At 43.6% G+C, this 26,117-nt stretch overlaps 1 protein-coding gene across 1 annotated transcript in view; it reads left to right on the top strand.

Annotated features, from left to right (window-relative positions):
* Window positions 1-1,692: 1,692 nt before the first annotated feature.
* The window catches only part of TSPAN4 (tetraspanin 4), a 752,078-nt gene continuing 727,653 nt past the window's right edge, over window positions 1,693-26,117 (top strand). Inside the window, exon 1 of the mRNA XM_081970276.1 lies at window positions 1,693-1,810. The gene's annotated coding sequence lies outside the window, so the exon portion shown is untranslated. The remainder of the gene's footprint in view (window positions 1,811-26,117) is intronic.

The raw sequence follows: 26,117 nt of genomic DNA, 5'->3' as shown, positions 1-26,117 counted from the left end.
AAAGCAAAATAGAAGCAAAACAATGAAATGTCTCTCTGCCAATCCTGTCTTCCCCTTTCCATTCTTTTTGAATGCTTGAACTCCATTTTCTGCGGGCAGTAAACAAAACCCCATAATTATTTTGTTATTGGTTTGGTTTTGCTCAAAAAACAACAACAATTCAGCGCTAGATGTTAATTATGATAGTCCTGGAAATTATGCACCATGGAGATGCAGATTCATTTGTTAAGGTTGCAGTTACCAAAGACTAGAAAGCAAAGGATATTTTTCTGACTCAGCGGACAATAAGAAAAAAAAGAAAGAAAGTTAGTGCCGGCCTAAGCCGTGGGCCTTCCCTGCTAATAATGTGGAGCACTCAAGCCGTTATTAGTTTAATGGTTTAATTTAATAGATCTTTCCTGGAGGTAGAATTTATTGTGCAAACAGTGGAGTTAGAAAAAGTAAAGTTAATAATAGTCTGGACTGCAGAACTTGTTAGAGGGACTGGTCTTCAGCGTTAATTACACTTGGAATTTTAAGGAACACTTCTTGCTTATTTCACAACCCTCGTGTGAAAGTTTGGCATTTCATTTACATAAGCCGCAGTTTCTGAAAACGCATCAGAAAGAGCTGGAGTTCCAAGCAGCCCAAGTTAGAATTCACCTGCCCCCCAATTATATTTGTGCAGCATAATGTGATAATAACAGATCTGAAGAAACAAAACAACTGTCAAAGCTATTAAAGCTTGCTTAGAACATACTCATGCTATGAATGGAAGACACAATGGCTGTGTTCACACTATGATTACCTATGGTTGTCTATGGTTATATGGGTTTTCTTGGTTTGCCAGCACATTTAATTACAGGTAGTCTTCACCTAATGATTGTAGTTGAGACTGTGACAGCAATTTGTTATTTTGCTGCCAGCTTTCCTATTGACCTTGCTTGTCAGGAGCTGGCTATGAAGCTCATAAATGGCGACCAGGTAACTGTAGGACTCTGCGTTGGTCACAAATGAGCACTGGTTGAAAAGCACCCAAATGGGAATAATTTTTTCAATGCTGTCATAACTTCAAACAGTTGCTAACCAGGATAGTCATTATCTTGGGACTGCAGTCCTAGGGATATTTGAGACAATAGGCAAATTGGTTGGGGTTTGCAAATGAGGGATATTTGAGACTTTACAAAGATTTGTGGGGCAAGGAGCACAGCTGTCCTCCACAGAGTGCAGCCAGGTGATGCCATGGGCATAGTGAAATTTTTAGTTACTAATTTACTCCTCCAAAAGCACTGACTCTGCCCATTGCCACAATTAGCCAAAACTGAAAAGTGCAACATTAATTTGCGCAACAGAGCATAAAACATTTTAAGAGAAAAAAAATGATCAGATTGACATATCACATGGCCTCCAAGGGTTTCTTCTGTTACATTTCCCTGTCTTTAACAATGTCATTATGAATACATGAATTTATTCACAACAATAATGCATAATTCCATCAGCTTCATTAAGACATTGAGCTAGGAATACTTTTAATCATAGTTTGCTGAATAAAGCATTGTAGTCTGACTCACACGGAATGTTAAGTCATATTGTGTGAGGTCATGTTGCATAGTATGGGGTTCTGTAAAAAAACAGAGTCTGGATTGAGAAGCTTCATTATCTATATATGGATCCGGCTCCTTAATAGAGAAGTTCCAGGTTGTGAAGATTCCAGCTGCCATCTCCCATTGCCTTCTCTGAGAAAACGATTAACTATCTGGGAGGATAGATTGCAGGCAAGAAAACAGCATCTAAAACCTGCTGTGAGGAAGGTGTTGGTTGCGGTGTCAAGGTGACTGATAGTGCAATAAAAAGCCCCAGAAGAATGGCTGGAACAGTAGCATTTGAAGCTCTTGGGGGCTGGGAGAACATAGCAGCCATCACTTATCGAGCGTAACAGGGCTGCGAAAACAAGCAGGGCTTGGTGAGGGATGGAATTGCTGCTAGCTGTAAGAGGACTCTCTTACATTCTCCTAATGTCAGGTTAGGAAATGGGCATCCAAGGTAAGGGCCCTTCTCTGCCATGGCCCTCAAGAATAGAAGTGAAGGAGTGGGGTGGGGTCTGGAATGGTTACAATGATGGAGTGCAGAAGGGGATTGTGCTGTGGGGTTATTGAAGCTGGAGAGTTAATAAAAATGCTCATGAACTCCCTTCTAGAGAAGAAGAACAAAGAAGAAAGTAAATGCACAAACAGCCCCTTCAGTTTTGACTGATCGCATAGCTTCAAATACAACACTAAGCCCTAATGTTGGTTGATTGATTTTTGGATTGTTGCTGTGTTTCTCATCCTCAGCGGCTTTAGGATGTTTGGACTTCATCTCCCAGAATTCCACAGCCAGCAAGAAGAAGCCCACTCGTCTTGAAGTTGCTGAGATTGAAAAACACTGGTGTAGTATATTGTATGTGCTCAGCTACTTTATTCACTGAAGTGTTTATACCGAGAAAGCCCAACCCTACCAATTAGGCTTGCTTTATAGCTCTGGCTGGACGAAACTTACTTATTTTTCTTTTCTTTAAAACAACACCAATGTTTAGCCAAAGGCAGTAAAGTGATAGACAAAGCAACTGTTTCTATCATATTGCACAAACCATATGTTAGTGCAATATGGTTCACACATTGCACAAACTCAGCCCTTATAGTTTATAAAGCTGAAGACTTAAAGCATTGCATACACTTTGTTAATTGTGATTTATTCCATAAATATTTAACTAGACCACAACTTATTGTAAAACCCAGACACAGGCGTACAGTATCAAAACTTTCTAATCTGGAAGCTACTATTTCTAAATTGTATTATTCATTCGTATCCACAAAGTGGAGCATGCTAGTTTACTAAGGCTCTTGTTTCCTGTTCCAATCTGGAGTGGGGATAAATCCAAAATTTCCTCCTATCAGGGGTATGTCTCTACTGCATGCTTTTGAATGCATTATGATTACATTCAGCAAAGAGAAACAGGTGTACACAAGGAAAATATGTCAGACAATTGAAATATGTGCATTTCAGAGTCAGGAAAACATTCCACTGTGTCCACAGTGTTAACCATGGCTTAATGAATACGACTGAATTGGCTGTGCAGATGCAATATTAAGGCATTAACAAACCACAATACTAGGTTTATATAAGTTCCCAAGGAAAAGAAGCAAATATATGTAAACCCAAGATTGAATGAGATTTCTGACTCAAGTCATCTGAAGAGCTTGAACCTTTCCCTTGTCTCAACATTACATTAGTACCTTGGAAGCCTGTATCAGAATAGCTTGTCCTATTGGGTGGACGTCACTATTGTGATCCCCTCTTCCTAAAGCTCTCTGGGTCATCATATGCTGGACCTGGCTCCTATTTTAGAGGTCGTTCCTGCTGCTACTACCTATCTTCTCAACTGGCATGCTCCCCAATCCCATTTCTGCAGATCTGTGATAAAAGGCTTTTTTTTTGAAGAAAGCTAGAAACTTTCTACAAAATACTGGAGAGTTGTTGCTGGGTTGTTTTTTTTTAAATACACAATATATTTTTTGGCGGCTTAAATAGATCTTGTATAAAGCTTGAGCTTTGATTGAAAACTGATAGACCCAATTTTTTCTCACTTGTTCAGAGAAATAAAACCGATTAGACTTAACTCAGCACCACACACGTACAGGCGCACACACAGAGAAGTCTAATGCAAACATGTGGTTTGATGCATTATCAGTTTCTTCATTTGGATATTATCCAAAACCTCTATTGAACTTTACTTTTTCTAGACTTTCCATTTTCCTGGGGTTAAAATTAAGGTTGCTAGGGAGGGCAACTTTAATCTCCGTTAGTGAATCCTAGTTCATAGCCCCTGGCATTCTGCTTCTGAGTTTCAAATATCTACAGTTTTTCTCTATGTCCCAGAAGGGAAGGTGCTTTTTTATACATGACAGAGAATCAACTCTTCCTCAGGGGAAAGTGTATTCAGTCTGAGCCAGTTTGCCATGGAAGCCACATCCACAACAAGGGCTAAAGTTTGGCTCGCTCTTATAGCATAGCTCCCCTCAGATTCAAATAAAAAATGATGCTGAAGTTCTATGGGAAGGATTCCTAGTGTATTTTAAAATACTTCTGGTTGGAGATGCCTGTCATATGTTGTCCCGTATATATTACAAATAAGAACAAAATATGTTAACAGCAACAATGGGACAGGTTACAGGTTTTTTTTACATGAAGGCAGTGATGTTAGAGGCTACCTTTCCTCAATATTCTTCACGGAAATAAACTTACCTATTTGATTTATATGTACAGGAGCAAAAGGAAGTACTTCCTCTCATAATTTCTCTACAACAATTATTTGGGAGGTTGATAGGCTTAGACCAGCGGTGAGGAACTATGGGCTCTTTATGATTTGCGGACTTCAACTCTCAGAACTCCTGAGCCAGCCATGCTAGTTCAGGACTTGTGGGAGTTGAAGTCCACAAATCATAAAAGGGCCAAAGTTCCCCTTGCCTGGCTTAGATGGAGTGACTAATCCAGAGCTGCCCCAATCATCTTCTGGAGCTGAGCAGAGATCTGGGTGCCCCCACTCTAGTCTAGTCTAACACCTTAACTGCTACACCACATGGACTTTCACCAAATGACTTCCAGAATTATTTGCACTGTATAGAACCGTGATGGCAAACTATGGCACATGTGCCACAGGTGGCACATGGAGCCCTCTCTGCGGGTACATGAACCGTTGCCCAGTTCAGCTCCACTGTACATGCTCGTGCGCCTCCCGCTAGCCAGCTGATTTTCTGGTCTCTGCTGTGCATGCGGGAGACATGCGCACATGTGTGTGTGTGTGAGTGGGGCTGCACATCCATGCACTGGGGGCAGGGGTGTGTGCGCATGCATGGGGGTGGTGAGGGAAGCACAGGGGGGTGCAATGCTCTCTTTGTGCCTCATTTTTGGTCCCATGGGGCTTCAGGGGGGCCTGCTAGACCCAGAATACTGCATTCAGTTCTGGTCGCCATGATGTAAAAAAGATGTGGAGACTCTAGAAAGAGTGCAGAGAAGAGCAACAAAGATGATTAGAGGACTGGAGACTAAAACATATGAAGAATGGTTGCAGGAACTGGGTATGTTTAGCTTAAGAGAAAGAAGGACTAGGAGAGACATGATAGCAGTGTTCCAATATCTCAGGGGTTGCCACAAAGAAGAGGGAGTCAAACTATTCTCCAAGGCACCTGAGGGTAGAACAAGAAGCAATGGGTGGAAACTAATCAAGGAGAGAAGCAACTTAGAACTGAGGAGAAACTTCCTGACAGTTAGAACAATTAATCAGTGGAACAGCTTGCCTCCAGAAGTTGTGAATGCCCCAACACTGGAAGTTGATGTTGGATCGAAGATGTTGGATAGCCATCTGTCTGAAATGGTATAGGGTTTCCTGCCTAGGCAGGGGGTTGGACTAGAAGACCTCCAAGGTCCCTTCCAACTCTGCTATTGTATTGTATTGTATTGTAAATAGGGTTCGCGAGGGGTGTCGTGGGTATGCAAGGGGGGTCACATGTATGCGTAAGGGGAGCACAGGGGGCTCATGCGTGCATGCAGAGAGGGCGGGGCGCATTACATTGTGGGTGTGGGCACGCGAGGACAAAATGGCTAGCCATCACAGATACAGAGTAAAACCTCTGGGTACTGTTTGATATAGCACATACATACACACACACAATTTTAAAACTGCTTTTATTTGTAATTATTTTATTTGTAAAAGCTGTAGACACCATAGTCAAACTCTGGCTAAGAACAATTGCATCAGCCCACACCTCCCTTTCGCATTTTGCAGAGGAGCCAAATTGATGGCTGGGAGCAGCTCCAGCTCCAAGTAGATGCCTAATCTCTTGACCCAGATTGTGATTTCTTTTTCCCAAAGCTTTAGATTATATTATTTCCTCTCCTTCAAAGGGAAAGGCTTGTGGTAGTAGATGCTTCATTGTGTCTTGTTTTAGAGACATGCCAAATTGCTTCTGGGGAACTGCAGCTGTGAGATGTGTTCAGCTGAAGACCAGCTGCAAGAAGCCATCAGAACTGAAAAGGAGGATCCCCATATCTTTGCAAAGCTACCAATTCACTAGTTCTTGGTCTTCGGCATAAGGCTTGATTGCAAAAAAACAAAAACAAAAAGCCCTTTGATTAGTATTGGGCTCTACAGCTCCCAGCCTGAGAAACCACAGGAGCTTGCAATGCTCATCTTTCAGTTACAGCTGCTTTTTCTTACCTATCCTATTAACAGTGCTCTTCTTTAAGCATCTTTCCTATATAAGCTAAGCATCTTCTGACCTTCTGTTGACACTTATTGGTGATTTGGAGGTAGGAGATGTTCAATCCGTTCTGATTATTATTGCACTACTCTCTCCTGGTGCACATCAGTGGGGACGGGGGACGGGGGCGGAACGCTGCTTGAAATATTTTGCTAATGCACTCAGGAAACCATGTGGCTTGAGATGTTTTATGGTGGGCTGCCAACAAGATACCCAACAGCACTTTTAGAGTGGAAGGCTTGTAAATCATAACCATTTTAAGGAATGTTTTTATCTCCCAAATACTCCCAAGGCATTTGTTCTCTACAGTATTCTGGTGTAGGATGGCACTATTAATTAGTATTAAAACTTGTAAAACAACTTCCTGTGTCCATCCATCCTTATTTTTCCAGCAACAGTTCCACGAAGTAGGTTGTTTATTCCTTTTAAAAATAAACCAACAAGTCAAGATGTAAGTCCAGCCCATGTATTTTCGAAGCTCATTTCTTCAGACTGCAAAAGGAGGCTGATTGAAAAAAAAACACCCCCTTCATTGGGAACAAGGTCTAAATTAGCTTTCTATGGTCCATGCAGAGGTGGTATTCAGTTGGTTCGGATCGGTTTGCCTGAACCGGTAGCAGAAATCGTGGGTGGGCTGGCCTACCCGCCCTGGCTCTATGATGTCCTATTTAGGCATGTTTTTGTGGCTGGGTGCATGTGTGGAAAGCGTGTGTGTGAGCAAAGTGCATGCACAGAAGGCCAGGTGCATGCACGGAAGGCACACACATGTGCAAGGAAGGCTTGGTCCATGCGCATGCTCACACATTCATGAACCCATAGGGAAAGTAAGTGAAAACCACCTCTGGATTCATAGCTTGATATTTTTCTATGTGCAGAGAATTTTTTAGCATGATGGAATGATCAGTCACGAATCTCTCCACTCTCTATCACTACTACCACATGTGATGTGGTATAACAATGAAAGAGACTTTTTCTCCCCATCTGTTTTATATCACAATGGAGTCCCAGGAATATGGGACCATGGGTTATTGGCAACAAATGCATGTTTTAGTCACATTCTCTCCCTGATGCCCACAAAAATTCTCACAGTTGGCTCTACCTTTTGTCTTGACCTTGTCACACTGATAACTTTTCTATCTTTCTAATAGCAGCAAAGATGTGGGTCAGAAACAGCTCGTGCCCAGTTATTAAGTAGCTAAGATATCCTAGCTTCCTTTTCACTATCTGGCAATTCTAGATTTGTAGTCCATATCTGGAGACACCAAGCTGAGGAGAAGTTAAAGCAATTGAAAGGCTATTTGGTTTCAGGTTTGAACTTCTTGGCATATCTAATTTGCTGCCTGTACCTGCTTGGCAAGGAGTCATCCTCATATGCCCATGATTATTCTTAGGTTTCTTCACTTATCTTTGTTTAAAAGTAGCATCTGAAGGGACCCCCAAATTGCCTCTGCCCTAAATAACTAATAACATTTAACAGATGGAAGCAAATGTAATCATGCCCTCCTAATTCAACATAGGCTTGTAGCCAGATGAAATGAGTCTTGCATTTTCCAAGTTTTCCCTTGGAAACTGGTGGAATTAAATTAGTCATTATTAACTTGTTGGGACTATTAGGACAATCCTACAAAAAGTGGGAAGAATAAAGTAGCAGCTTGTTTGCAGCTTCCCAGTCTGCCAAGTCATACTGGCTTGGGGACAATTTTACTTTTCTTTCTATCTAGCAGTTTTGTTTTCATTTCAATGGTAGAGAAAATGTTTGTGCCAGCTGCAAACTGGAAAGAGTTTTGGAACTAAGGCTGCCTCCATTTATCACAAGGGTATCCCATTTTAGTGCCAGGGACTTACTTGGCAGACAAATAGTAGGGCTGCTGAGATCGTTTCTCTCTCCCAACATGAGTGCTTCTTTACTATACATATAGCCCTTGCTTATCGACCACTTGTTCAATGACTTTTTAAAGTTAGAATAATTTTCCGGCCATTTATAACCTCCACAACCTCCTTCAATCATGTAATTGCCCTTACAGAGTGCTGTGAAGCACTAAGTGGTATATAAGTATAAGTGCTATTGCTATTACAGTCAATATGCATTGTCTTGTGTCTGAACTATGGTTTTTGCTCCCCCGCGCCTAGAAGAGATAGATTGGGAAAGATGGGATTGCAAGAGAATAAGCAGTTTCTCTTCCACATATCAAAAGCAAAGTGATCATGCTGACAACTGGAAAGGATCAGACAAAAGAGAGATTGCCTACAGAAATTGCTTGCTTTTTTCTCCCTTCCCTTTCTGAGTGGGGAGACTGGAGAGAAAGAAAAATAAGAGTACTGTAAGCTGGATAGAACAATGCAAATTAATACAAACAACAACAAAATAGGACTTTCCCCTCAATTACAACAAATATAAGCAATTTTAATAACTTTTCTCTTAAAATATAACAAATGATCTCTTCTTCTCATATCCCATCTCTTATCTAAGAATAAATCCTAAAACGTTGTCCTTTCAGTCCTGATATTAGTAGGATTAACAATACCATTAAAAGATAAACAATATGTCTTTTAACCTTGATCAAGTTAACCATCCTTGTATTCCTTCATTTTACTTTTAACAATCTTGTTCTTTAGTCTCTTCAAACAATGTGCTAGAATTGGATATTTTTGTTCCACTTCACAAACTTCAAAGCTTTAACAAGCCTGTTTTATAAATCTAATATAACAAAATTATCTGGCTCACTCTTTTGGTTTGTTATTTATGTTATCCCTTTTAATTAAGGTATCAGCTGTCCTTTTAAAATCCACTTTTCAATCTTGTCTGAAGGAACACAGTGGCTCAGTACCTAGGACGCTGAGCTTGTCAATCAGAAAGGTCAGCAGTTCGGTGGTATGAATCCCTAGCGCCACTTAATGGAGTGAGCTCCCGTTACTTCTCCCAGCTTCTGCCAACCTAGCAGTTTGAAAGCATGTAAAAATGCAAGTAGAAAAATAGCAACCACCTTTGGTGGGAAGGTAACAGCATTCCGTGCGCCTTCAGTGTTTAGTCATGCCAGCCACATGACCAGGAGATGTCTTTGGACAGTGCTGGCCCATTGATCAAAAATATCCTTCAATACATCTGAAATAAAAATATAGCCAGTATGAAACTATTTCTGTATTTGTAAGTAGAGTTTCAGTGTTGTTCTCCTTCATTTGTAGTCTTTAGTTCCTTCTAGTTCCCTCTAGTGTCCAATTTTTAAAGTCTTCAAAAGCATTTCATCATGGGAAGAATTCTGTATAATTAATTCCAAAATCTTATTTCAAATTTACCAGACCCTTTATTCCATGTGTAATTTTCTAAAATAATTGTTTAATCACCTTTTTGCTATTTATTTTTTTAAAAACCATTAATAAGTGTCCTTAATCTTGTATTTAAAATCTCTTTTGCTAAACATTGAAGAAAACACAAAGGTGCTATAAATTCAAGGCTTCCTAATAGCTGAAAAGCAGTTAACAATTTCCCAAAACAATTAGAGAAGGAAGTATGTGAACCAAGGGCCCATAAAAGTGCTGACTACAGTTTGAGCAAAGTGGCTATTCTCTCATTTCACAGAGCTCTAAACCTAAATAGAGATCACTGTCCTGTAGTGTCTGGAGTACTTGTGGGCAACCTCAAGTCCTCTCCTTGTCTAAAGAGGAGTTATTGAAGCGTTGGTCTGTTCGCTGACTCTTCATTCTGCAATGATGAAGCAGTTCCACCTTTCACAGAGCTGTCTTCAGTTTGCCATTTCTTCCCTGGAAAATAGGCACTTGAGCATTTCAAAGGATGGGGGTGTGGTTAGGAAGGGAACAAAAGCAGAAGGTGTGAAACTTATTAATCTTGCCTCTTTCCATCCAGAAAACACAGTTGCAGTTAGGTAATTTCTTACTTAGTGACTGCTTTGCTTAGCAATGGAGTTGCTGATCCAATTCGGGCCATTAAGTTGGGACCTTCTGTAATCTCTTCCAAGTAGCAGATTGCTGTAGGAATAACAACTAGTCGAGGTACAATGGATGTCCAGCTCTAGTTGTGTTTACTCCAGAGTAAATCAATCCCAGACTTAGGCATTTTGAAAGATCAAAATGGCAAATCCAAGGGCATATCTGGCTTTGAGAAATTATTTCCATTTTGGAAAAAAGAAAAAAAAAACAATCAATATATGTGGCACACCGTGAGTTTAGACTCAGCAAATTATTTGCTCTTGTTGCAAGAGGAATAGAGGGAATGCTCAGCAAATTCTAATTCACTTCTGCAGAAGGCAATACTGCTATTTTCCAGGAATAAAAGCAGAACCTATAAAACACTTGCCATGGTTTTTTTCTTGCCTCTCTCCTCAACCTTGTAGCGGCAGATACTATTTAAGTATGGTATTTAGAGTGATTGGCATGTAATGATAGAAGATAAAATAATACGCGGTAGTCCAATTAAATCTAGATGCTTACAATCAGGGTATGCAATGCATCTCTTCAGGATAGAGATGGCAACCAAAAGAGAGGTGGGTTGCTCCCGGTTTGGCTGAACTGGTAGTGGAATTCAGGCCTGGGTCGCAGAACCGGCAGCGACCCAGACCTGCCACGCCCCTTTACCGATTCCCTCGCCGCCGCTGGGCCACCACCATTTTGGTTTTTAGTGACTGCGCATGCACAGTTCATTGTAAATTGTTTTGCGCATGCGCGAAGAACAATTTACATTGAACAGTGCACGCTTGCACAGCGTGGGTTGTGTGCGGGTGGCGAACCGGAAGTAAAATCGGCAGCAACCCACCCCTGAATCAAAACCCCAAAATCACCATCTGTTGACAAGGATGATTTGGCTTTATTCTTGCTACCCTCCTTTCCTCTTTTCCCCCTTCTGCTGGCTAGGAATACTGTAGGAGCCAGTTCTCACACTTTCAGTTTTATTTATACAATTCCTAGCTCCCCTTTATGAAAACAACTTCCCACAAGGCATCTATATTGCTTAAAAGCAGTTATAAGTAAATAAAATAAAAACAGTATAGTAAAACTCTAAATAACATGTTAACATTCTTGAACACACACACACACACACACACACACACACCATTATCCCTTTCCAGAATAAGCAGTATCATGTAAAGTGCCAAAAGAAGAGTAAGACAAGGGTTTTCAAACTGCTATATCCTACAATAACGGATGAATTTGGGTGAGCTCCCTTTGGTCCAGCACCAAACTTGCATGTCTGCCTCAGGCAGCCCAAGTGTATAGGCCAACTGTTGTGAGGAATTGCTTTGTCATTTTGTTTTTGCAGCAGCCTAGACACTTCAATTGTCTAGAGAAGGGGTGTCAAACTCATGGGTGTGTCCCATGCTGGCTCTGCCCCCCCCCCCGCTTCAGCAAAGGGGGGGAAAAGTCCTGATACGTCATGTGACACTGCCGTGATGAGGCAAGTGTGACACCCCTGATCTAGAGTGAGAATGAAGACTAAGCATAGGACCTAGAGTGTTGCTTCACACAGTAGGAAAAAGCCAACGAAGAGCTGTCCTTGGAAGGAGAGTAGGTAAAATCACCTTTATGCTAGCCAGGCCACCATGGGCAGTGATCAGAAGGATATTAAGCTTCCTCTAGAAGCGGTTAACTAAGAGGGTAAAGTTTGTGGAGGAGCCATGGTGCATGGATCCTAGGCATGGTTCAGTCCAGCACCAGCAGGAAAGGCTTGCCTGCCTTCAGACACAACAGAATACAACCTCCCTCATTGGCTCATCACCTCCTCTCGGCTTGGTTAGACCAGGGATACCTGAGGTAAGGAATAGTAAATGAAGGAAATGAAAAGCTTGAAATAAGAAAAGGAGATAAACACTATCTTTTGGGTATAGAGAATGGGCCATAGGTTGTATCCCCAAAAGGGTGGTGATATCACTGTGAAGGACTCAGACAAAGTTCTCATTTGTTTTTCTCCTTTTGGGAAAGACTTAAGGGTAGAATGAGAATGAATGATCTTTCCTCTTTCTATGTTTAAAAATTCTACCATCACCACCTCCTGGTCCAAAACTATGTAATCAGAGTTAGCAACAAAATGGTCAAATTTCTGCTAAAACTAGTTTATATCAATATCTGCAACTCTCTCTGTTTTTGAAACTGCCCTTGCGTCCATCTTGTCCAACTTTCATGCTTTGCTTTTGGTTCTTTAAATTCCTCCTTTTGAGGAACTCATCAAGTCCATTCAATCATATGACTTTCTCAGCCTTTCTCTTACTCTTAAATCCATTTATCTTCTTGTTTTGTAATTAATTTTCACCCATTCTTTCTACATGACCAACCTATCTCAGAATATTGTTTTCACCTTGATCATTATTTATATTCACACACACTTTAAGTATCTTATTCTGCATTCAACTTCCTTTATGTTTCTTCCTAATATACCCAATTTTCATTTTTATATAACAAAGTGGGAAGAAGCATGCTCTTAGGCACAACCACTTTCACTGCTTTGGATAGCTATTCATTCTTATAACTACTATCTTGTCACTTTTCTACAAACATTTGCATATCTTTCAATTTTTCCACGTATCCCTGGTTTTAGTGAATGTTCTACAAAAGGACACAATTTCATTGACTTTCTCTAGTTCCCTACCTTTTATGTATAATACAGTTCTCACTTCATTTTTCCTACTAAATTACAATTACCTTGGTCTTTGATAAAATTTGAATGAAGGCTGGTTTGATCTTGTGGAGAAGAGTCAATAAACACTTACAAGAAAATTAAGGTGTAGAAAATGAAGCAAATATGAATTTGCCATTCAGTGCTATGGGTGCACATGAAAGTAAAAATCCATAGGTTGGTAATTGTTGCATGTTGCAATAATTGGTGACAATGACTAAAAACAGGGACACATTTTAGGGAAAGCTATGCAACAGTCTGTATGAATGAAATATTTGAATGGCCGGTTGGAACAAGGTAAGAGAGTACAGTAGAGTGATTAGGTTATTTGGAGACATTAAAATGAATGAGAAATGTGGTCATTTGGTGAGCATCTGCTTCGAAAATCTGCATTGGCTTTGAATATGTGGTCTAAACATAAATCTACTCATTTGTACACATGGACAAAGAATGAATAAAAATACATTTGATTGTTTATGATGAAAAAGAGAATTATTGAATAATGCAAGAATATTGAGGGGCTTTGAACATGAGGGAGACTTCTTTTTTTAGGGGGGGATTGATCATGTGAAGAATGGATGGTGAGGGAAAGAACATAGAAAATAAAATAAGTAAAATAAATCAGATTAAAAGAAGTAAAATAGATTGGAAGCAGAAAGGAAAGTGTAAAACTGTTTTTTAAAAGTATTAAAAGCCAGGTTATTATCTCAACAATGATTGGACAGTGGATATATAAAGAAAGAAGATTTGTAAGCTGTTCAGAGCAGAGTGAAAATAATTATGTAACAAGCTGCCAAGAAGTGTTTGGAGGTATGCTAATAGGAAGTATGAAAAATAATGTTTAGGGGGGATGATGAAGTGAAAAAGCTGTAGAGAAGAAAAAATTGCATAGGTAACAATGATTGCTGCAAAACTGAGGCTGGGGGAAAGATATTACAAAAGGGTATGGAGAAATATGGTTGCAAGAATGTAGACAAAGGAAGAACAAACCGAGAAAATGCAGTTACTTTTATGGGAATAGTTGTAAAGTTGTAAAGGAGGATTAAACAAGGAAGTGAAGCAAATTGGAATGAAATTTGAAATAAGAGAGTGCTATAAGATTTCTATGGAAATAATAGTGAAATTTGAAGTAAGAGAATGCTATAGGAAGATTTCTATGGAACTAATAGTGGCATATAAAAGAATGGGACTAAAATGATGAAAAGGAAGCAAACATTGACGTGCGCATGATGCAAAATGTGGAAGCTACAGGGGCTGATGGTGTGACTGAAAAAATGTGAAAGGTGCAGGTGTGAAGACCGCATCTGTGCCTGATAAATGGAAGAAAGGGGAAGATTGCATTAGTGAAGACAAAAACTGCTAGTTTGTCATAGTATCGTGGGAAGTGAATTCTGTACAAGAGAGAGTAACAAAGAGTAAAACTTGGGAGATGTAGAGGGGCTTTACTCTGAATATGGGGTGTATAGGCCAGATGTTTGCTCTTCAGCAGATGATTGGGAAACAAATGCATGAATGTGAAACCTTGTATATTTTTTGAGTGAATTTATTGTACATTTCTTGAGTGAAAGAAAGGGTATGATTAAAATGAACAAGCTTGAAATGTGAATGTTTTGCTCTCAGTTAGATTGGAAATTGGGTTACTGAATTATAAGAATAGTATATGATGAAAGAAGACCATATGTGAAAATAAATGGAACCCTTACTGAATGGTTCAACATTGAACGGACAGTAATAGTAGGGCGCCCCAGTTCTAACTCCAGCCTTCCTTGCAGATAGTTTGGGGAAGGAGCTAGAACAACACATTCTGTATTATTCTCCTATTGATGATAAGGTAAAGTACAATAAATTGATGGAGACCAGTGGTGAGTTCCTACCGGTTCGGCCTGGCTCGGCTGAACCGGTAGTGGTTTGGCGGCCTGGGTCACTGGAAGCAGCGACCCAGACCTGCTAAGCCCCCGAACCGGTTCCCCAGTTGGCATGGGCGGCGCCACCATCTTGTTTTTTAGTTTTGCGCATGCACAGAACAATTGTAATTGCATTTATGGGCAAATGTGCATGTGCGCACCAAACCGGCAGTAATGCCAGCAGCAACCCACCCCTGATGGAGACCTGCTGAAGACCACTGTCAGAATGCAAAATAGTTCCTGAGATTGCTTTTCTATTTTAGATTGTATTTTGTGGTTGTATAAACTGGAGAAATTTGTCATGTGCATGTTTCTTAACAATATAGTCTTACGACTTGCAAATAGTTGCATTTTTTCTCACTTATGTACACCTATGGTGCCTGGTGTGATGCACAACTTGATGAGAGCATTGTTCACCTATTCAGTCACTGTCCCAGTTTTACCACCTGCAGGAACATCATTTCAATTTTCATTTCTGACAGAGTAACAGAGTTGGAAGCAGGGGTGGGCTTTAGTGATGGAGTACCCCCAACAAAAAAGGGGACGCAGTGGCTCAGTGGCTAAGACGCTGAGCTTGTCAATCAGAAAGGTCGGCAGTTCGGTAGTTCGAATCCATTAGCACCACGTAATGGAGTGAGCTCCCGTTACTTGTCCCAGCTTCTGCCAACCTAGCAGTTCGAAAGCATGTAAAAATGCAAGTGGAAAAATAGGAACCGCCTTTGGTGGGAAGGTAACAGTGTTTTGTGTGCCTTTGGCGTTTAGTCATGCCGGCCACATGACCATGGAGACATCTTCGGACAGTGCTGGCTCTTCACCTTTGAAATGGAGATGAGCACCGGCCCCTAGAGTCAGGAATGACTAGCACACATGTGCGTGGGGAACCTTTACCTTTACCCACAACATCTGGAGGCAAGCAGTTCCACTGGTTAAGTGTTCTCACTGTTAATTGTTAATTGTTTTAAGTGGTTAATTGTGCTCTAGCTGGAGTTCAGTCGTCAGGAGGCCAAACTGTGAACAATTCCTGTACAGTGAAGCTTCCATTCCTGAATTTGTTTAGAGATCCCACTGACAGACTGACAGACACAGGACTAAGCTACATATAACTATGTGTTTGTTTTTGGTTTGGTGTGGGTATCAATTCATTTTATACCAATGAAAATCTATGGTTTATCATTTACACATCACACTGGGGGGGGGGGGAAGAAACAAGTTGCATAATTGCTAAGCAGAAGGTGTAAATATATGATGATTGGGTATTACAATTGTCATCAAAGTGTGGGTATACAGAGCGCCTCCTCCCAGTTTATATTCTGAAGGAATTATGAAGAGAGGGATTTCGGAAGTGTGGGTGGAAAGGCAGATTGGACGGGAGGTCAGAGTCCCTAGAAAAACCTCCATCTGTCAAAGGGATAGATTTATGAGTATATATTTAGTGTTGGGGATGGCAAGGAGGCCAGCTTACACACACACACACACACACACACACAGTGCTGGCTTTATACCTTTCCCACATTCTTCCTAGTCACTTTACCTTAAATGTTTATAAATAAATATAAGAGAAAAATGAAAGAAATAGAAATGATCTTGTGGCAGAAAAAACAATAGAACTCTCCTTGAAATAATGGGGTTCCACTTTAGTTTTGAACAAAGCAAGGAAAATAAGGACACCCCTTTTGGCAACAGGGGTTGTATGTGACAGAATTAATTATAGGTTTTTCATTTCAAGAGGGTAAAATTTCCCTTTATTACGGTAGTACTGCATTTGCTCTCTAAAAGGAAAGGATCTTCATTTTTAATCCAATAGTAAAAATACCCTCTGCAAATTTAACACATAGGGAAAATAATATTTTCCCAGTTTAAAATTAAAATATTGATGATTGTGTTGAAATGATAAATAAATAGCTGTGGAACATGCTCACTGACAAATTCTTGTAGCTCTGCATGTTTTCACTACTAATTACTTTTATTGCTTAACGTTTGCAATGGAAATACTTTTAAATTCACACTTGCATATTTAAGTTTTACAGGTCAAATTTTCATCTTCGTAACAAGGAATGGTTAACAAAACACATAGCGATTAATCAAACTTTTTATTTGATGCGGTTAGGTATTCTAATGTACAGACATGTCCATCCCAGTGGCTCTGTGTGTGTGCTCTGGGGACCCTGGGTGTCTCCAACAGTGTTTCAAGGGTCCATGAAGTCAAATAAATATTTTAAAAATTCTCAATTTTAATTTCCAATACAGTAAATATTTATAGATATAGCCCACATAAACCAATGTTCTTTCCTCACTCATTTTTAAACAATGTAAAGAGGAGGTCCTGAGATTTAATGTTTGAGAACTGCTAATCTACCCCACTCTGCTGGATCAGATGTTACACTTTGATCAAGGGATTATGTTCATTTTTACGCTTTTTATTTGCTTATATCTTATTTTCTTCAGCCCCACTTACACTGAAACTGTAAGTGGGGCTGAGGAAAATAAGATATAAACAAATAAAAGGTTTAACGATGAACATATCATATTTTTCGGAGTATAAGACACACTTTCCCCCCTAAAAGAGGGTGAAAATTTGGGTGCGTCTTATGCACTGAATGTAGCCAAAAACGCGAGGCATGGAGGAGACAATGATCTGTGGCAATCCGTGCAGCCTGGAACAGCTGATTGGGGGTATTCCGGGAGGCTGATCCACCCCCAATCAGCTGCTCATGCTGACTCAGGCTGCAATAATGTGCTGAAGCTGACCTGGCTGTTCGCTATTTGCTGCAAGGACGTGTCAGAGTTTGCAGCAGCAATCACATTCAGAAAGCACACACACATAGCTGATTCAGCAGGATTCAATAACTTCTCTTTATATATAATATAACACATTAAGTAAATATACAATACCAAAAGTAGGTTTTCCAAGTGGTAGTTCAGCAGAGAAGTTTCACTTTCAGTTTTAGTTTCAGATACCAGCAAAGCATGCAGCTTTAGTACAGAACAAACCACGCCCTGGCTCCTTGCTGTCTCCTTCCTTGTTGCTCACACAGCAAATACTGTTTGTTTCCAAACAGTCCTCAACTCTCTCACACACTGACAGGACGCTAGCCAAATATTTATATGGATGTTATTTATTATTTATTTATTTTATTCAATTTATAAGTCGCTCCCTCTCCACGCAGGGACTCGGGGCAGCGTACAATTAAATATATAAACATATGGTATGGAGGAGGTATATACATAAAACATTTTTACAATTTCATAAATAAATAGCTATAAAGTTAAAACAGTACAATAAGATTAACAATTTAAAATACCCAAAAATTTACCATTTAAAATTGCCAGGGGGGATTCGAGAATATAGTTCTTATTTAAGCCAGGCCGGCTAGTTGGAACAGGTGGGTCTTGAGTTTCTTACGGAAGGAGCGGAGATCGGTAGTTGTCCTAATGTCGGGGGGGAAGTCATTCCAGAGGGCTGGGCCCATCACAGAGAAGGCCCTACTCCTGGGCGCCGCCCTCTGGCACTGCTTAGTGGACGGCACCCGGAGGAGTCCCTCTCTGTGAGAGCAAATTGGTCGCAGGGATGTTGGGAGGCAGACTCTTTTTTCTTATTTTCCTCCCCCAAAAAAGGTGCGTCTTATACTCCGGAGCGTCTTATAGTCCGAAAAATACAGTAATCCCTTGATCAAAGTGTAACACTTTCAGCGTGGTAGGCACAAGCATCTTAAACTACTTCTGGTGTTGTCATAGTAGTTTTGTATGGTATTAGCAATACAATGGAGGAAACCATCTCAGTGAAAGGTTGAAGTGCAGAATAACCCAAGATTTTCTTCCGGAAGGCATAGATTCTGAAAAAAACCCTCAAGTGTAGCATCTGGAACTAGTGCAACTTTATTCCCTAAAAATGTAACTTTGGAGGGGTAAAAGCAAAGGAACAGTAACTTGATGGATTCCAGAAGCATGAGGCCTGAAACAGAATGCTATTTTTTAAAAAAAGCTATTTTCCTAGATAATTTACAATCTTACAAAAACATAAGCTCTCCAGCCAACCATGAAACACAAATGCCAAAATTAATCACTTAATGCCCTTTGCTTTAGGATTCAGCATGCGGTTTAAAATATAACAGAACATTTTAAATGGCTAAAGACTGAAGGATAAAAAAACAATATTTTGCATCTCAGTAATAAATGAAAAAAAAGGAAGGTTAACATGTAAAGATTTGCAGGAGGGAATGAGAATGATGCTTGGAAGTTTTTTAATGTTTCTAGAAGGTTTTTTTAAAAAAGCAAATTGATAAAACTAGTCTGTGTTGGAAAAAATGGGGTTCCATTTTTCAGGAACTGAAAATAGCTAAAGTAATGAAATATGCACCTGTCTTTGCTGGTCCTTTTGGGACAAGCTACATAAGCATAATTTCTTGAATTATGAAGTTGAGCGTGGGAAACTGATGTTCTCCAAATCTTTTCATATCATAACAAGCCTGGGAATGATGTTACCTCATTTATTATGTTCATGCCACCAAAGCATGATATATGGATTTGCTAGATTATTTCCAAATCAAGTACTGCCCAGACTGATTTTCGTAGTTGAGCAAGGTACATGGACCATACACTCCTTAAAGTAATGTACCATTGGTTTATGGAAGCAGTTTTCCTTTGGCATATTTTACATTTATTATTAGATGAAAGGGATTTGGATACTTTGAGGGTGTGTGAAGCTGAAGGGGTAGTTAACAATTGACATTTTAACAGGCTATGGGCATTTGGTGATCTCGTGTGGCTTGATATTTTTTCTTCTGTATTTCTCTGCTATGTAGTTATTACTGTACTTGATTTTTTAATGTTTGTCATCCTCTGTACACTACCTTGAGACGAATTGAATTATGGTGTGGTTGGTTTTGGTCAGCCAGATGTTTAGACTGGATTTGGCATTTTTATCGAATCCTTATTACTATTATTCCAGAGCAGCTTTACTAATCCCTGATCAATTGCTCTAAGTTGTTTGCCATCTCTAAAATGACACTGTGGTATGTTGAAACTCAAAGGCCGTTATAGCAGACCTGGATAGCGACAGTCCAAAATGTCTTTCTCTAAATACGGTTTTAGATTGTACTTGCACTGCAGCAGTACTCAAAGTGATTGAAAACATCTAAAAGTGTTTTGCTGGCTAATAGGAAAACATCTTTTACTTCTTATTGAATTAATCACATATTTGTTTTCTAAGAATTTGTAAGATGAATAATTTACAATTTCTTCCAGATTTATTCGGCAACAAGCACATATTTATTTCCTAAGTTCCCTCAAAGGATCCCAAAACAGAAAATACAAGTTGATTTCCAACTCAATTCTAATTATTAAAAACCAACTCCAGAACTGGTAGAAACATATTCAACATCGAAGCAGTATCTTTTGGTTGATAGACAGAAAGTTTCTGAATTCTAAATTAAGGATGAACAGGAGACATTCTGGTGAGAGAAAAGTTCCCTGATGAAGGCTAGGAAGACTAAACCTCTTGTCCTAGTGACTGACCCAGATTGGATCAGTGAACAGAAAAATGTGAAAACTTGCATATATCTATTTATGACTTCCTTTTGACTTGCATATTAAGCACATATCTGTATAGCTTTCTTATGACTTGCACCTGGTTAATCTATTCCTTCTTGGATGTAATGATTTCCATGAAACGTAATTGTTTACCATGAAAAGAACGTTGGTCTTACCTGAACGTTTTTTTCGGGAGAGTGGAGGGAGGGGTCACTGAAGGGTTATTACAGCCTGATTGGTCCATTTGACTGAGAGAAAACTTCTTAGCCTTCGGCTTCTCCCGTTGGCTCCCAGTTTCCGCGATGTCAAGGTCAGCGTCTGCATGATGTAAGAAGACAAGGGAAAGCCGCCCCGGGCCACCCGATCCTACCCCTCCCAGACCCTGTCTTATCTAACTAGGGAGGGAGAGTGACCCCTCCCTCCACTCTCCCGAAAAAAACGTTCAGGTAAGACCAACGTTCTTTTTCCAGTAGAGTGGAGGGAGGGGTCACTGAAGGGACATACCCACGCTACGTCCCAGGGAGGGGAGACTGGGTCCCAGGGGGAGGATCGGCCACCACCCGCTGGAGAACCCTCCGCCCAAAGGATGCCTCGGCCGAGGCATAAGTGTCCAGGCGGTAGTGTCTTATAAAAGGAGTAGGGGAGGCCCAGGTGGCCGCGCGACAGATGTCCTCAAAGGGCGCCCTAGTGGCCCAGGCCGCTGAGGAGGCCGCACTACGAGTGGAGTGAGCCGTAATCCCCGAGGGGGGGGATTTTCCAGAGGCTCCGTAGGCCTCCACGATGGCCAACCTAATCCACCTCCCAATAGTTGAAGACGAGACCTTTTTACCTAGGGAACTCGGATGAAACGAGACAAACAGCGCCTCGGTCCTACGAATGCCCTCCGTCCGTTTCAGATAAATACGGAGGGCCCTGCGTACATCCAACCGATGCCACGCCTGTTCTCTCTCCCTTGTAGGATTGGGGCAAAAATTAGGTAGTACAATTTCCTGTGCCCTATGAAAAGGAGTGTTAACCTTCGGGATGAACGAAGGATCCAAACGCAAGACCACCCTGTCCTGGTGAATCATGCAAAGGTCGCTTCTAACAGAAAGGGCCCCCAGCTCAGAGATACGCCTGGCCGATGTAATGGCCACCAAAAATACTACTTTCAGTGAGAGGAGACGCATGTGGACCGACCTGAGAGGCTCAAAGGGAGATCCTGTCAGCGCCTTCAGGACGATGGTAAGGTCCCATGTAGGGAACCTATGGACAGGAGGCGGGCGGATGTTGGCCGCCCCTTTAAGGAACCTCTTCACCAATGGAGAGCGAGAGAGGGTAGAGGAGCCCTCTCCTCCCAAAATAGTGGATAGGGCCGCTACCTGCCGCCTGAGTGTATTATGGGACAACTCGTCCTCTAGACCTTTTTGGAGAAACTCCAGAACGTCAGGAACCGTGGCCCTAGCTGGATCGACCCCCCTGGGGCTACACCACTTCGCGAAGGCCGACCAGGTGGCGTTATAGATTCTAACTGTGGACGGCCTCCTAGCTGCCTCTAAGGTGGCTATGACCCCTGACGACAACTTCCTCCCTTTCAACAATCCCCTTTCAAGAGCCACGCGGTCAGATGTAGCCACTGCGGCTCTGGGTGAACTAAGACCTCCTGACGCAAGACTACCTCTTCTGGTGGGATCCTCCAGGGTTCTACGACCGAGAGCTGGACCAGGTCCGCAAACCATGGTCTCCTCGGCCAATATGGAGCTAACAGGATGACGGAAGCCCTCTCTGTGACTACCTTCCGAATGGTTCTGGGAATGAGGGGAAGGGGAGGGAAGGCGTAAAGGAGACCCGGAGGCCACCGGGTTCTGAGAGCATCCGCCCCTTCTGCTGCTGGAGTCCTGAATCTGGTGAAAAATCTCGGCAGTTGTGCGTTGCCGGGGGAGGCAAACAGGTCTACAAGGGGGTTGCCGAATCTGAGGCAAATCTTCCGGAACAACTCTGGGTCCAGCTGCCACTCGCCGTTGTCCAGAGTCGCCCGGCTCAACCAGTCTGCCTGGTGGTTGGACTCCCCCGAAATATGTTCCGCCGTAATAGAGGCCAAGTGTCTCTCCGCCCATAGGCATAATGTCTGCGCCTCCCGCCACAGGGCTCGTGAGTGAGTCCCCCCTTGACGGTTGACATGAGCCTTCGTCGCTACATTGTCCGTAAGCAGGAGGACGTGTCGCCCCTGCAGTTGGCGGTGGAAAGTCCGGAGGGCCAGTCTCGCGGCCTTGAGTTCGAGCCAATTTATATTGTGTCTGAGGTCCGAGGCAGTCCAACGTCCCTGGGCCATGTCGGACCCCATCACGGCCCCCCAGCCGTAAAGGCTCGCGTCCGTCGTGACTTGTACTCGCTCCGGCTCCCAAATAGAGGCCCCCTGTCGCAATGCTGGGGACAACCACCACTTGAGCGAGCGTCTCACTTCCGGAGTTAACCGAAGCGGTCGTAGAGAGTTGCTCAACATTCTCCTTTGGGCTGGTATTAAGGCCCACTGAAGGGGACGCAGATGCAGACGGGCCCAGGGGACTATCCCTATGCAGGATACCATCTTCCCCAGGAGGCGTGATAAGGTCAGGGTGGAAACGGACCTTTTTGTCCTGATCGACGTGATCAACTGAGTCAGACTGGCCAAGCGGTCTGGGGACAGGCGAACCCACCCTGACTCGGAATCTATCACTGTCCCTAGATGCAGGATCTGTCTGGATGGGGATAGGTGACTCTTGGGGAAATTCACGGAGAAACCTAGTGTCTGGAGCCATTGGATGGTCAGCTGGAGGTCTGCCCTGGCTCTGGGGAGGGACCCTGCCTGCACCAGGACGTCGTCCAGGTAACACTGGAGTCTGACTGGGATGGATCTCAGGTATGCGGCCAGGGCCGCCAGGACCTTGGTGGACGTCCGAGGGGCCGAGGCCAGGCCGAATGGCAGGGCCCGGTACTGATAGTGTCTGCGTTTGTGGGAAAACCTCAGGAATTGACGGTGAGACCGGAGGATGGGGATGTGTAGATAGGCCTCCGTCAGATCTACCGAGGCCATGAAATCCCCCTTTCGAATGCCCTGCAAGATTGACTTTAGGGAGGCCATCTTGAAGCGCCTGTAAACTAGATACTGATTCAGGCGCTTCAGGTCTAAAATCGCCCTCCAACCCCCCGAGGTCTTCGGGACTACAAAGAGATTTGAATAGTAGCCCCGTCCCCTCTCCGGCTCCGGAACGACCTCCACCGCTCTGATTTCCAGAAGGTGTGAGACGGCGAGGTCCATAAGACGACGACGTTCCGGATCCCGGGACGGGGAGAATGTTCTGAAGCGTCTCGGAGGGTAGGAGAGGAACTCCAGTCTTAGGCCGTGGCGAATGGTCGCTCGGACCCACCCGTCTGATGTGATCTGGTCCCACTTGTCCGCGTACTGCGCCAGGCGGCCGCCTATGGGATGACTCGGATTTGAGTCATTTCCCTCTGCGGAAGGGACGGCCGCCCCCCCCGCGAAAGGGCCGCTTGGACTGGGACTGGTATCTGGAGCGATCCTGAAAACTTTGCCTGTTGTATGGCCTATCCTGTCTGTACTGCTGAAAACGGGGCTCCTGCTCCCTGTCATAAGATCTGAAGGAAGGCCTGCGATACGGGTGACTGCGTGTTTCGGCCTTCTTGGTGGAGGTGGGCATCACCTTTTTCTTGTCTTTATTCTCCACCAAGATTGGGTCTAGGGCAGACCCAAACAGATTGGGACCCGCGAATGGGGCAGCTATTAAATCCCATTTGGCTTTATTATCGATCTGCCAATTTCTAAGCCAAAGGAGTCGGCGAGCGGCCACGGAAGTAGCTAAGGCGCTGGAGCCGAACCGCATCGCATCCAGGGTTGCGTCGGCCGAATACTGGCAGGCCGCCATAATTTTAGTTAAACCCTGGTGGATGCGATCATCCTGGATCGGGATACGATCCTGGAGCTGGCGGAGCCACATAACGGTCGTGCGATTAAAATACGAGGCGGCGGCCGCCGCCCGCATTGCCCATGCGGAAGCCTTATAATTTTTCCGCAGGGTGAGCTCCGCCCTTTTATCCTCCGGCTTAAGCTTATCTGCGGCATCCCCCGAGACCACTGGGGAGGACGAGACCAGGGCAGCTATCGGTTGATCTATGGCCGGAAGTTGGATGGCCTGAAGGAAGGCCTTCTCCATGTTATAAGCCCGCCTGTCATTGCTGCCAGGGGGGGAAAAATTTGAAGGCCTAGCCCACTGACTGGTGGCTACCTCCAGGAACAGCAGAGGAGCAGGGATCTCTTCTTTATTGGTGGCCGTGTTAGAGAACATCACCATATCCGGATCCCTGGGCGGGGGCACTGTGGGGTCCCCTGTGCCCACCTTAGTGGTCCTCCTGGCCTTCTTCAGTAGGGGCTTAAACATGGCCTGGATGAATAAGTTGGAGGAGGTGGGCTGATCAGTGGCTGCATCCTCTTCCTCAGAGAAACCCCAGTCGTCCTGACGACGGGCCTCTTCTCTGGAGGAGACCTCGCTCATGAGGGAAGGAGAAGAGGTTCTGGACCTGGTCCTACTGAAAGGAGTAATCTTACAATGCCGGGAAGGCCTGTCCCTTTGAGCTATTCCCTTGGAAATGGCTGCAGAGATTAATCTTTTAAGATTCTCAGGGAGGTGTTCTAGATCCTCCTCGTCCCAGTCAGAATCATAGTCCTGGGAACTATGATCCCTGTGAGGCCTCCTACCCCGTGAGGGACCTGCAGAGGGGCCTTCCAATGGGTCATCTCTATCCAAGCCCCCTGTCCCAGGGGAAGTTGGGGGAGGGGGTGAAGCCCCCCGTCCTTCACTCCTAACTGATCTGGCTGAAGAGGAAGATGGAGAAGAAGGGCTGAATCCCCTGTTGACAGAGGGGGAATGACAAGGGGCCTCCGACCTGGGGGATCTAGATCTAGGTCTGGGATCCCTGGCCTTCCTCTTCTCTGCCCTCTCAATGGCCTTTTCAATGGCTCTGGAACGCCTAAGCTCGTCCCTTTGCCTAGCCCTGGATGGTCTATCCTCGGCGGTAGGCCTAGAAGATCGAGGCCTAGCTGGGGCTGTGGGGCCTGACTCCCCTTCTGGGGCCTGGGCGGTTGCGGTTTGAGCGGCTTCAGAACGCGCTGCCATCGCCCCACTCACGTGCACGGATGAAGACTGTTAAGAAGACAAAGTCCTTGTAGTCTCTGAGCCCGGCGCTGGGTTGGAGCAGCTCAGCTTGGGTCTGTGATGCCCCTTCGTTAAGGCCTATTTGTGTCAGGGCCTGCCACGTGTCCAAAATGGCCGCCGGCTTGAATTGCGGCCGTTTGTCTTCAGGCGGCCGCTAAAATGGCGCGCGCGCCGCCGCTTGCCTCCCCGGCCGTTCAGACGGCCAAACAACCCCACAATCGTAGCGCAGCTCTAAATTTCTTGCCGCCGGTCTTCACGCCCGGCAAAGGCCGCTGGCGCTCCGGTCTGTGCTCGCGCCGCCGCCGAGAGCACCGCCGACTCGGGAGAGGCGACGCGGCCGAGTTAGGGGCTTGCCGGTCTTCACGCGCGGCAAAAAGGGCCGCCGGCGCTGCAGCTTGAAGCAATGGGTCGTCGGGGGAGGAGTTGGGAGCTGTAAACCCCCCGGCACGCCCGAGACTCCAGGAATCAGCCGGGGGAAGAAAAAGCCCAGAATGGAAATTAGGTATGCGAGGAGAAAGTTTTACTCGGCTCTCCCTGCTGATCTGGGACAGAGGAAAATGTCCCACTGGGCACAGCTCCTTCTACTCTATGCTTT

This window comes from Natrix helvetica (genome assembly GCF_964273705.1).
Source record: "Natrix helvetica genome assembly, chromosome: 1".
NCBI classification, from domain to species: domain Eukaryota; kingdom Metazoa; phylum Chordata; class Lepidosauria; order Squamata; family Natricidae; genus Natrix; species Natrix helvetica.
This window is presented reverse-complemented; position numbering and strand designations above follow the sequence as displayed.